At 35.9% G+C, this 14,216-nt stretch overlaps 1 long non-coding RNA gene across 2 annotated transcripts; it reads left to right on the top strand.

The window, feature by feature from the left end:
- The first annotated feature begins 1,181 nt into the window (after positions 1–1,181).
- LOC308657546 lies at positions 1,182–13,593 on the top strand. Of its 2 annotated transcripts, none has more exons than XR_014023964.1 (5): positions 1,182–1,294; positions 4,777–4,862; positions 5,025–5,276; positions 12,551–12,658; positions 13,487–13,593. It is a non-coding gene; the product is annotated as an uncharacterized lncRNA (long non-coding RNA). The 2 variants fall into 2 exon arrangements; XR_014023965.1 differs by lacking the exon at positions 1,182–1,294 and adding an exon at positions 3,537–3,929.
- Positions 13,594–14,216: the final 623 nt, after the last annotated feature.

The raw sequence follows: 14,216 nt of genomic DNA on the forward strand, positions 1-14,216 counted from the left end.
TTATGATTGGTTGTGAGAAATGATCACCATGCTGTCAGGAAATATAAAGTAAGTCACTATAATGTTTATATCTGAAATTATTGCTGTTTCTAATTAGCATATTTATCTCTGCCTCAGATTCTACATCATTATCCTTCAAGACTCCACTTTACATATCTCCTTAATGTTATATTCTCTAAATAGACTATTGGCAACCACAATAATAAACACTGCATAAGAGGAAAATTTTACCTCTTAAAAGGAAAGAGTTGTCTACTGGGACTTGATGTGAACAAATGAATATTCATTCAAATAAACATCTATTACTTCTGCAAGCCATTGCAATAAATCAGTTTTAATAGGCTGTACAGAGATGAATATCATATCACCCTCCCTCACCCCAAATCAATCTCTTATAATGGGATCCCTTTGTTTGGATTTTATATAATACACACTACATGAAAATACACTGTAGTTACTTAGCTCAGGCAACCTACAGAGCCTGTGCATATGCTTCTGATATCAGTCCCTAGTGGCTGTTTGCAATTATTTTCTATTTGCAACACACAACTTAGGTGAGTTTATTAAGTTTTGTGGTTGTTAAGGCTGCAATATTGATCCTCATTTGCAGTGTCTTTTTAGTAAGCAGGTGCATGTTCTTGTAGCAAATTGAATACCTGTGCACACACAGATAAATGTATATATATGCAAACTCACATATATATATATATATATATATATATATATATGTGTGTGTGTGTGTGTGTGTGTATATATATACACACACACATACTCACACACACATATATAAACTTTGCTTTACTAGAGTGATTACCTCAGATTGAGTTATTAATTCAAACATTATTTATATCGGACTAGGCATGGATTGCCAGGTGCTGCTTGGAATTTTCCTCAAACAACAACCTTACATGACTGTTATTTGAATATGCTCACATAGTTAATGTACAAATATAATTTATTAGTATCTTATGTTCTTCAAAGGAATTAAGAAGTTTTATAATTCTATAAACTATTCTTCTTCAACCTACATTATGGATGTTTTGTGACATAAGTAGATAGAGTAAGCCATTAGCCTTTGGAGATTAAATTCAACCTTTATCCTTGCCTTCCCAGACTTGAAGTAATGCAGAGGAAATTTCTATGCCTCTAATGATTCCTTAATCTGTCTGGCAACCAGCTCCCATCTTGTGGGCATGTAGAAGTAGCACTCAGTCACCAGTCCTTATGAGTATACAGAAGGCGCTTAGACCACTGGAGATTTCAAAGGGTGTAGGAGCGATGAGTCAAGAACCAGGTACAAATACCTAGTATTTAATTTTTATTGTACCACAGAAAGACATTGCCATTGTTTTTTAAAGGTTTGCTGCCCACCATACATCTTTTGTCCCTGGTTTCCTTTTATACTGTCTTCCTTTATATTTTATTGATTTTTTATAGTGATATGCTTTGATTTCTCTTTCTTTTCCATATCTTTATTGTGATTACACTCAGACTTACCTAAAATATTATATAGTTATAACAGTCTACTTCAAGCTAATAAGAAACCTCAATTGCATTTAAAAACCACATGATTAATCCTTTCCATGGACTTTATATTATTAACATCATAATTTATATCATTTTGTTTTGTGTAGCCATGAACATATTTTATACAGTTGTTTTTAAGACTTTTGTCTTTAACTTTTGTACTAGAATTGAACAGCAATTGCCACAGTACTGTTACAATGTTATATTATTCTGCATTTATCTATGCATTTACCTTCAATAGAAAGTTTTATACTTACATATGCATTGATGGTGCTATTAAGCTTTGGTTTGTTTTAACTTGAAGAATTTTCTTTTAACATTTCTTGTAAGACTGGTCTTGTAATGATAGACTTCTTCAACTTCGTTTGGGAATCTTTATGTCTTATTCAACTTTAAAGGAGAGTTTTGTCAGATATTATATTCTTGGTTGTTGATTTTTACCTTTCTGCATTTTGAAAATGTTCCACTGCCCTTTTGTGTGCAAAGTTTCTGTTGAGACATCCATTGACTATCACAGGGAAGTTTCCCTGTATGTGATATGTCACTTTTCGCTGAATGCTCTCATGGTTCTCTTTGTGTCTGACTTTTCACAATTCAATTGTAATTTCTCTCAATGTGGAATTCTTTGGGTTCATCTTATTTAGATTTCTTTGGATTTCATAAGTCTAGTTGTTCCTTTTTTTAAAAAAATTTCAGAAGTTTTTTTCCCCATTATTTCTTTGAGTAAGTTTTTGGGTCTGTCTTTTCCTTCTTGGACATTCATTGTATATATTGGTCTACTCAATGGTGTAGTCACCAAGCTTTCATCATTCTTTTTCACTTTTTTTTTTCTTTTTATCCAATTGACTGGGTAATTTCAAATGACCTGTCTTCAAATTCAGTGATTCTTCAGCTTGATCTAGTATGATGTTTTGATGCAGACTAAATTTCTCTATTGAATTTTTCAATGGAGTTACTGTTTTCTTTAGAGTCTAGACTTCTTTTAGCTCATATGTATCTTTGCTAAAATTTTCATTTTCTTTATGCATTTTTCCAAGTTAATTTTGAATACTTTGCCAGGTAATTTATATATTACGTGTCAGTAAAATTGGGGTCTTGTAGTTTCATCTTGTTCCTTTTGGAGAGACATGTTTTCTTATTTGTTCATTTTCCTTGTCTCTTAGTGTTAGTACCTGCACATTAGAAAAAGCAACCACCTTTTGCAGTCTTCATAAACAGGATTTATATAGAACAAGACCCTCAGTAGGAAGCCCTGCCAGGGACCTTTCAAACTCTCTATGTATGTGTCTTTGCTGGATTTAGTTGTATAAATTCCCAGTTAAGGAAGTTATTTTTTTTCTATTTTTTTTATTGGTTGTTCACAACATTACAAAGCTCTTGACATATCGTATTTCATACATTAGATTGAAGTGGGTTATGAACCCCCAATTTTACCCCAAATGCAGATTGCAGAATCACGTCGGTTACACATCAACAATTTTACATAATGCCCTATTAGTAATTGTTGTATTCTGCTACCTTTCCTATCCCCTACTATCCCCCCTCAAGGAAGTTATTTTTATGTTTGCATTTCTTTATTTCTTTCCTTCATGAATTCACAATCTTCTGCTGCTTCTGGTTTCCGTCTGTGGTACCACTGGTTTTCTGGTGCAGCAGGACCCCTGGACTCTTTTGAGGTCTCAGAGGCACACAGACATCTAGATTATACCAGGTCTCATTCACACTCTGAAAACAGTGAGACTGAAGCCAGTTCTGAATGTATGGCATATTTTTCTTTCTTCTCTCTTCATTGCAGAGATGAGCCAGGCTCTGAGATTCTCATTGATTGTTTTGTGCTGAGCCAGGAGAGGGTGGAAGATGACTGCATAGTAGTCCAAACTTTGTCTTTATTCTCAGTGACCCTCATGTATCTAGAATATGTCTTGTCCCATCAGTGCTCTTAGATAGGTGAGATAAAGTCAGTCCCTCAGATAGCTTCTGAAAATGCTGGAACATTGCATGCTTGATCCAGCTCTTCCCTTGCAGGGAAAAACTGATATTTGTTTATTTCTTTACCCCCTTTATTGAACAACAAAGACAGGATATGATAATTACTTACTTGATAGTCCAAATTGCCACCTTTTCCCCCTGTGTCTCAGGTATCTAGAATGTTCCAGGTCCCATCAGTGCTCTAAGACAAACAAGACAGAAGCCAGTCTTTCGGCAGCCCCTGAAAAAGTTGAGAACTTATACATACAGTCCAATCCTTTTCCTCCTCAGGAACTGGAATTTGGTGGTTTCCATCTGCTTGCTTTTCAGTTCTACTGAAGTTGAGGGGCTGAGGCAGGTGCATACTTGCTACCATCTTTGTTCTCAGTGTCTCCAAGATGTCCACAGCATGCCAGCTTCTCACTTGCTTCAAGGTAGGTGAAAAGGAACCAGTCCCTTGGGTAGAATTCAGTCCCTGAAAAATTTGGAATGTTGGACACGCAGTCCATCCCTTTCCCTCCCCATGAGGAAACTGGGATTTGGGGGTTTCAGCAGTGAACTCTGCACTGAGCCTTGGGGAGGTTAAAGGGCATACTTGCTTAATAGATATCCTTCACACTGTTCTTTTTGTTCTCAGAGACTCTCACCCAGGGTTCCTTTCTGTTAGGTCAGATTCATGCAAGAAGTAAAGTACCCAAGGGTTACCCTTGGGTAGCCCTTAGGAAAGTCAGAAAATTGGATTTGGATGTACAGTTCAGAGCCACCCTTCCCTCCTCAGGAAGAAGTTGATGCTGCAGTTTCCTAGTGATCCTCTGACACTGTGCTGGGAAAGGACTTATGTTGTTAGGGTTTCATGGGTTTTGCTACCAGTTTCAATGTGGCTAGTTTTGTGCTTCTCACAAAATAGGATTCTTCATTTTTCACAAAGAGGCTTGATCCGTGTTTCTTTTAATCTGTGTGTCCAAGAGGGAAGGAAAGGCCAAAGCTTCTCATACCATTTCTCTGAGGTAACCTCCCAGTTTTTCTTTCTGCTTGGCTTTCTTTGCTTTCCTTCTGCCTTCTCCCTGCGGAGCTGTGTTTCCTCCCAACACTGTCATGTTACTGGACTAGTTTGCTTACCTTATTGCATCTAGCATAATCAAATCTCATGAAGATCTGTCACAGGCTCATATTCATGTACATGTTTATGAATACTCATCTATCTGAATTTGGCAGTATTTACAAATATGCTTTTCTGCATTTTCTGACTCAATAACACATTGTGGGAATTTTTTTTTTGAGTTACCAAGTATGGTTCTATTGTATAGTGGCTATGTAACATTCCACTATGAAAGTGCACCATTATTTTCTTCTTTTTCCTACTGAAGGTAATTACCTTATCTCTACTTTTTCCCAGTACAAATATTTGCATATGTGTTTGCAGATACTGAGGCTTTTATTTTGATGGGAATTTTCAGGAGTGGAATTTCTTAACCAAAAGGTTTTTTACCACTACACTTTCCTAATATCCTCCTTTACTGTATTTGCAGGGAAATGTGTTGTTCTCCTGTTCACATCCTCAAATAGTCCCTGTGACTTTTCTGAGCTCCAGGAGTTATTTGGCTGCACACCTCTAGAGAGGATTCAGTAGTCATCAGTTTCCAATTTCGAAGGTGGAACAGAGCAGGGCTATTGCTGACAAGTCAGTTTCTACATTGGGGCTCTTGTCCTTGTTCTTACTGATGGGAAACTCAAGCTGAGCCTGTGCCCACCTGGCCATCCAGTGAGAGCCATCACAGCAGGTGAGAACTCTGTATGGTCATCAGTGTCCTTACTCATAAGTCTGAAAGCAGTCATCTTTGAAATAAATTTATAAAATGAATCAATGAGATATTTATAATCCCACTAGAACTAACTATAGATTCTGTTTCCTTTTAAATAAGAAGTTCTAGGTTGCATGTGGTGAGTCAGCATGACATAAGTCTGTCTACATGAAAGTATGGTTGTCACAGAATTTAAAATGTGACTCCTATCTGAAGTTGAGGGTTGGTAACCAGAAGTAAACTTGAAACACTAGAAGACATTAGCCTAATCCTGGGTAGTCTTGAGAAAAATAGATGTGTCTCTTTTTACCTGTCTTTCAAACCTACATACTCAAGGATTATCAAAATACAGACAGTCTGGTACTTAGAATAGTTTGACTTATGATTTTTTCAGCTTTATGATGATGCAAAAACCGCATACATTTGGTAGAAATCATACTTTGAAATTTTAATTTTGATCTTCTCCTTGCCATGCAGGTTTATTGCAAATGCTGTCTTAGTACTAGGCAGCAGAAGCCAGCTTTGTCTCCTAGTCAGCCCTGTGATCACAGGGGAAACAACCTACACTAACACCTTGCAGTGTTCTGTGAGTTCAGTGGGTTTTTTGGATACAGGCATTTGATAAATTAAATGAGATATTCAATGCTTTATTATAAAATGGGTTTTATACTAAAGGCTAAGGTACGTGTTCTGAGCACGCTTAACTTAGGTGAGGGTAAGTTATAATGTTCTGTAGATAAATTAGGTTTGTTAAACAAACTTTCAACTGTGATATTTTCAACTTATGATGGGTTTACTGGGAGGTAAAATCATTGTAATTTGAGGAATACCTATAATTTAAGATATATTTCTTCCTCTTCTGTCAGAGCAAGTACCTCAGATGAAGGCTACTTGTTTTAGATGCAACCTCCTATACCTGTAGAGTATAATATCTTTGAACATTGGGGATAATTTTTCATTTGAGCATTAATGACAATTTGAACTCAACTTGAACCAGGGCATGTCACTCCATGAATGTTGAATATGGAAAGAATGTCTTGCTTATTGGTTTGAAAAGCTGGGAGTGAAAATAAATTTTCTTTTTCCTTTTATAAACCAAAAGTTCTTGACCACCAGCATGGTGAGTTCCCTTGTGAACTAAACTGAAGGCACTAATTCAGTCAGTGTTTTGCCTAAATCTTGGTTCATTTAGCATTACAATCTGTATGCAATATTAGCTGGAACTGTTGTTTTCTCATGGATACAGGTTACCATGTGTGTGTGCGCGCGCATGCATTTGTGTATGTGTATACACACATATTTATATATCTCTGTGTGTGTGTATGTATGTATGTAGATATATATATATATATATATATATATATATATATATATATATATATATCTTTTTTGTTGGCCATCACTATTATTAAACACTTTTTTTCTTTTGTTTTGGGAGGGTGGCACTGTAGACTGTGAACCCAGGGCCTTGCACATGCCAAGCGAGTGCTCTGTACTGAACTACACTTCCATCCAGGTTGAATGGCTTTTAAACTTCTACAATGTAATATATACTATTTTCTCCCCTTAAACAAAATGAAGATAAATCTCTCCTGGTATTTGATGCTTAAATTTGATATAGATGAAAAATAAGACTGAATACAAATTTTTTACCACATTTTTAAGTTAGAAGCATTACATGGAAAGACAATAAGAATTTTTTTTTTCCATTTAGAGTTCTTCTCCTAGCTCTAGGGTTACACAGTTTCTTTCTGAATTCTATTTCAGAGTTAATATCATCAAATATATTTTAAGCATCTAACCTAAATACTCTTATTCTTGTTTTAGCTCTTCTAACTCTCTAGAGCAGGATCTATGATTTTGGGGGGTCACATTAGAAATATGACCTACATAAGAGAATTATGAGTCCCCCAAACCAAGTCACTAGTGAGAGACAAGCAGAAAGGAGAAAGCTGGTTTGAAGATCATTTGTAGGACTTTATGTGCTCATTGGACAAGGAATACTAAAATATGATAATTAGATGTAAATTGAACTTCAACAGGAAGTAAGACCATATTTTATTTGGAGATTATCTCTCCACTGGGCTATTAAATGACATCTGGCTGGGCATGGTGGTGCATGCCTATAATCCTAGCAACTTGGGAGGTTGAGGTAGGAGGACATGAATTCAAAGCCAACTTCAGCAAAAGTAAGGTACTAAGCAACTCAATGAGAGCATAACTCTAAATAAAAATAATAAAAAATAAGGCTGGGATGTGGCTCAGTGGTTGAGTGCCCCTGAGTTCAATCCCTAACCCTTGCCCCAAAACATGAAAAATAAAAGATAAATAACTTCTGTTTCTATCCTTATAAAACTGTAACCAAGGAGTGGGGTAGCTGGGTTAAATGGTGGTTTCATTCCAAATTTTCTAAGGAATCTCCATTTGCAGTCAGTCCCACCAGCAATATATGAGTGTACCTTTTCCCCATATCCTCACTGACACTTATTTGTATTCTTGATAACTGCCATTCTGACTAGAGTGAGATGAAATCATAGAGGAGTTTTGATTTGCATTTCTCTAGTTACTAGAGATGTTGAACATTTTTTTCATATATTTGTTGATTGACTGTATATCAGCTCCTTAGCCCATTTATTATTGGGTTATTTATTTATTTTTTTGGTGTTGAGTTCTTTATATATCTTTATATATCCTGGAGATTAGTGCTCTATCTCATGTGTGTGGCAAAGACTTTCTCCCACTCTGTAGGCTTTCTCTTCAGATTATTGGTTGTTTCCTTTGCTGAGAGGAAGCTTTATAGTTTGACTCTGTCCTATGTATTGATTCTTGATTTACATTATTGTGCTTTTAGGCAAAAAAAACTTCATTCTTCATACATACCAGGAACATATTTGAGGTTTACAAAAGAGAACTGTCCTTTTTTGTGCCTGATTACTAAATATTGTGCTGTTGTTAAAATGTCCTTTGGCAAAAGTTGGTCACATGCTCAACTCAGATTCAAGGCCGAGATGTAGTCTGTGCCTGTGTTTGGAAAGATCTGCAGTGTCACATCACAAGGGTGTGAAAGGATGGAGTGGAAATGTGTATCTGCCTATGGTCATTGTAAGCAGTTTATATCCTGGTCATGTATGAAATCAATCTTATGATTTTGTGAGAAGCAAAACTTTTTTCTGATAAAGAGAAGCATTGAAAATGTACCTGTCACAAATGCATGAGAATTAGTAGCATGTACTGCACTTACTGACTTGTGGTTGAAAGTTAGTTGACTTTGAGAATAGACTCCACAGTATTTGGTCCTGTTGAAATGTTTCTGTTGACTGTTATCCTTCATCTTTTCCTTTACTATATTAGTGTGAGATGGACATTTTATTTTGACTGAATGTGGAAACAGAAGTGTGTCTATACTTCTTTAGGTATTTGCCCAGCTACTGTGAACATGGGGGTAAATGTTCCCAGTCTTGGGACACTTACTCTTGCACCTACACTCACATTTGCTATGTGGGAACCACCTGCCAGTCCTGTAAGTTCCACTACCCCCTGCCTCTCAATTCTATTCTGATGTCCCATTCATTATTTGGTGCATATGTGTTTGTGTCTGTGCACCTATGTACCAGAAAATAAGAAGCAATAGTTTTTCACACACTCATTTTTGGCTGGTTTAATTTGATCAATTTTATTTCCCAATGATATTAAAGTAGCTTTAAAAATTAATAGTATCAAATACAACAGCATAGGGAGAAAAAAAGTTTAAAAAAAGAACCAGCAAATGGAAAATAAGTGTGGTAAAATAAAATATAACGGGAAGTTAAAAATAAATAAACTGCAACCAGAACACACAGTGAGATATCTTGTTCTATTCCTCAATCTGAGCACACATATAGCTCTCAGTTCTTGTCTTCCAAAGACAAGGTGTGGCCAGGATGTCAACATGAAGTTGAATGAGGAACACCTCAGAAGTACCAGATAGGGTGCAAATGTGGCAGTAGTTCTCAATGATGAAGAGAAAACAGGGAAACTTTCAGGTCCTGTCCAGTATTGCTCTTGTTTGATGGTGAAGGAGATGGAAAGAATTAACACATCTGCAGAATTTACCATATGCCTTCCCAGTTTTAGTCCTCTGCATATTTTAACTCCTTGAATCCTCAAAACAAGCATAGGAGGTAAAGTCATTATTACTTACACTTTGCACATGAGGGAGGAAGGAGGCTGAAGAGATTGACAGTGACTCATAGATCTGAACCTGGAGCCAGGGATGTTAACTGCCACCCATCTTCTTCCTCAAGAATTATTCTATCAGTTTTCAAGCTAACAAAACTTTATTGACAACTAATTATTAGCTTCTAGAAGCATATGACCGAGCCCCTGAAATACTCATGTTTTTCTAATTATTAACTTTTATTCTGTTTGTTTTAGAATTTTTGTTTATTTCTTTGTTTTAAATTTGTGTGTCACTCCTGATGTTTGGAGTCCTGTCTCTACAGCACTTCCCTTCTTCTTTGGTCTTTAGAGGAGGAGCATGACATTTCAAGACTGCCTCCTTCAGTTTCTCCTGCTGGGGGAATACCACCATTGTACCATTAAAAACCCTTCCACGGACCTGGTGCATTAGTACATACCTGTGAGAGAATAAGACAAGATGACACTAAGTTCAAGGCCAGCCTTGGCAACTGAACAAGAGCCACAGCAACTTAGTGAGATCCTGTCTCAAAATAAAAACTATACAGGACTGGGGATATAGCTTAGTGGTGGAACAGTTTTCTAGTATGTATAAGGCCCTGGGTTTAATACCCAGAACTGGGGGGAGAAACCCAACTATTCCATGTGAATGAATTCTATTCCCATATAAACTGTGAGATGTAATGCAGAACTTTGTATGAACTGAATCCCAGGGATCTAGTGTCAGTTTGGAATGAGACCCCTGGGTTTCCAAATGTGGGAGTTCCACAGAGAAGCAAAAGAAGGTGACTCACCCCACTACATATCCAGTGATAAGTTCCATTTGTATGTCCACTTACTTTTACTTTTCTAGGTAAGAATTTGCTAAGGAAATCCTCACTTAAAAGAGACCCTCATTGATATACAAAATTACATATAAGAGGTTGTGAGGGGAATGGGAAAATAAACAAGGAGAGAAATGAATTACAGTAGATGGGGTAGAGAGAGAAGATGGGAGGGGAGGGGAGGGGGGATAGTAGGGGATAGGAAAGGTAGCAGAATACAACAATTACTAATAGGGCATTATGTAAAATTGTGGATGTGTAACCGACGTGATTCTGCAATCTGCATTTGGGGTAAAATTGGGGGTTCATAACCCACTTCACTCTAATGTATGAAATATGATATGTCAAGAGCTTTGTAATGTTGTGAACAACCAATAAAAAAAAATTTAAAAAAAAGGGACTGGACATCTGGTCTCGGAAACTTTGGGCTAAGGATATGGCCACAGTCGCAGAGTTAGAACTGAGATGGTTTCTTTTACTCACAGGCTCTCCCATCACAGTAGAAAAGTGTTTTAGACAAAGCAGATACCTACTAAATGTGTTTGTTATCAGTAGCTGATCTAAACATAAATCCATGTAATACTGAGGAAAAATGAAAACTTGACTGATAAATGTAAAGGATCTTCACTCTATGGCCCATGATTTGGTTTGTTAACTGATTCAGTTTTATTGTGATTCTTCTAATGGTACACCAAAATAAAGTTGGATAATGCCAAATCAAAACCAAGTGATCCTGGGGCCATTATTTTTTGGTGGAGTACAGGACAGGGATTGGAGTTCCAAGTATAAAATTAATGCATACATAAATTCTCATTTAGATTAATTTTTCCCAATCATCCTTCCTCTCCCTTTGTTCTTATAGGCAATTTGAACCCCAGCCCAAATGTGTGCATGCATCACTCTGGGCTATTGTCCTAGGTGGTTATTAGCATGTTTGTTTATTCATAGAATGTAAGTGGCCAAAATTCAAGCATGATGGGGAAGGATCCATGTTTTCTGTACTTCCATCAGTTGGAGATGGTATTAGTTGGACTCTTGATTTGGAGTTCTCTGATTTGACACATTGGATCATTCCTTTGTCCTCCTTATTCTGTGAGATGAGAGAAAAGAAATTTCTATACACATCCCTGGGTCATTCTCAACTATTTGAAATGAGGGGAATATATAATGTTAAACTATATATATATATATATATATATATATATATATATATATATATATATATATATATATATATGTTATATATGTGTACATATATAATATATGCAGATACATATATTTATGCATATATAAATACACAGTACTATATAAATACATACTATGTGTGTGTGTGGATATATGTTTATATGTGTATATATACACATCTGCCTATACATACAGAGAGACAGGGAGAGCAGTCACTGTGGAATGGCCTAAGTTTGTATCCTCAGTCCTACTAGAATCTCTTGTCTTGATGTCACTTGCATAACCACTGCACAAGTCTGTCTGTGTGGACACCTCATCTGATGCTTTTGCATTTCTTTCCTGGCAGCTATGGCCTGCATTTGAGGTTTTCCAAAGTGTTTTCCCATCAAGGTAATGTGTGACCCACACAGGAAATGGCATAGGTTGACTATTCATTTAAAATTATGCTAAATATTAATTAGGTTCACCATCTGGAGATTTTAATCACTTGCCTTGTACATAACAAAGATTTATTGGTTGTGAATCAGGATAAATTAAAATGAAAAAGACAAAAATATTTTTAATTTCATTTTTTGATAATCATTTGCAAAGCATTTAAGAAAGTATCTTTTTAAAATGAACTTAAAATGGCATGAAGAGTCACTGATGTGTACAGTTCAACTCATTGGAAAATTTGTTTTAACATATAAATTGTTTTAAGTAAGCAAAAGGTGTAATTACTGAGTAAAGTGTAAAAAAAAAAAATCAATCATCAGTAGATAAAAACAGTATTTAGGCAGGTTAAGCCAAAACACTTGAGATCCTTGGACTAGACTAGAATAAGTCTAATTTGCTTGATTTTGAAAATAAGGATGTGTAGGATTCTGATCACAGTGATATCCCCAAATCTTTCACTCTGTGCCTCTGAATCATCCTGCTGCATAATTGAGATGAAAGGACACTGTCCTAGAGAAGACGTGACCAAGAATGATGCAGGATGAGTCTTGTGGGAGAAAAGTTCCACTCCATGAGCAACATGGAGGGGCCCATTTTCTCAAAGCCCTCTGTAACACTGTGTCTTCTTTGTAGCCCTGTACAAGTGGTCATCTGAAGCCTACAAGCACAGCAGAAATTCTTCAGGCCTCTACTACATTGATTCAGATGGAAGTGGCCCTCTGGGACCAGCTCTTGTGACAGGTATGTTAAGCTCTTCTGTAGTAGTTAAATTCCAATGAGTGTTTGGTGTGTGCAAAACCAAAATTAAGAAAGTCAAGCATTTACTTAGTTGACATGCTTGTTTAGATGTGCATTGTGATTGTAATGTAATGACCAATAAATATTAAGAAAATGTTGGAAAACAGTTAAAATGTGGTGTTGAAGGACAGTTTTGGTTGGTATTTTATTATTGGTTAGAAAGTTTACTTTTGTTACTGTTGTTTTGATGCCAACACTGTGAGCACTTTGGTTAATAATCCACTGATATTCCTTAAATATTACCTTGTATTTGATGTTCTCCTTTTAAAGTTATTTCTTTACCTCTGAGAGTTGACATGTTGATTGCAATCTGTTTTTGTTTGTATTTCTTGCATTCATGATATCATGACACATTGAATTTTTTGAATTTCAATATTTATTTTATCCCCCAGATTTAGGAAGTTTATAACCACTATTTCTTTTTTTTAAGAGAGAGAGAGAGAATTTTTTAATGTTTATTTTTTAGTTTTTCGGTGGACACAACATCTTTATTTTATTTGTATGTGGTGCTGAGGATCGAGCTCAGTCCCACGTGAATGCCAGGTGAGCACGCTATTGCTTGAGCCACATCCCCAGCCCACCATTATTTCTTTAAATAAAAAAATGTGGTGTTCAAAAGATTGTGTCCTTATTTTCGGCAAATGTTCTTTCCTTGTAAAATAATAACTGATATCTTTGCTTATTAGTCTAAAAGGAAAATGGATAAAAGAATTTTATTACATCAATAAATGTGAAAGACTTCAGAGAATCTTTACTATTTTTTTTCTATAGTGATGGAATGGAGATAGAGCTTGCGACTTCACATGTGCTAGGCAAATGCTTTACAGCTGAACTTCATTCTGAGCCCTCTATTCACTTTCTAGATTTATGAAAATGTCCTCTTTACTTTCTTTTGAATCTTTCTAAAATATTTTATTTTATTCTCTGGATTTATTGAGGTATAACTGACAAATAAAGTGATATGTACTTAAAATATACAACCAGACATTTTGAAATGTGTAAACATGGTGAAATGCTTGCCCTTGTTAAGCAGTTAGCATAGTTATCACCTTATGCCTTTTATAATTCTTTATTTCATTCTTTCTTTTCTTTGGTGAGACAATTGAGATTTACTCTCTTAGTAAATAGCACCTAAACACTACAGTGCTGTTATTATAGTCATCATACTGCATATTACATTATCAGAGCTAATTTATTCTTCATATCTGAAACTTTGTACCCTTTGACCAACATCTCTCCATTTCCCCCTTGCTCAAGCCCAGAAACTGCCACTCTACTCTGGGTGTCTTATTTAGATTCACATAAGCACATGAATTTTCTGGAAGATAATAAATGTTTCTAAATCATACATACTTCATGTAACCATGTATTCATGTGCAACAATGAGTAAGTAATACCTAAAGAACCAGTTATAAAATAATTGTGTGGTAGAGAGCAATAAATATATGTTGTACAAAAATTCTTCACTCTTCCTATTTGACATCTGCTTCTACAAGTACAG

Source organism: Spermophilus citellus (genome assembly GCF_964194105.1).
Source record: "Spermophilus citellus genome assembly, chromosome: 1".
NCBI classification, from domain to species: domain Eukaryota; kingdom Metazoa; phylum Chordata; class Mammalia; order Rodentia; family Sciuridae; genus Spermophilus; species Spermophilus citellus.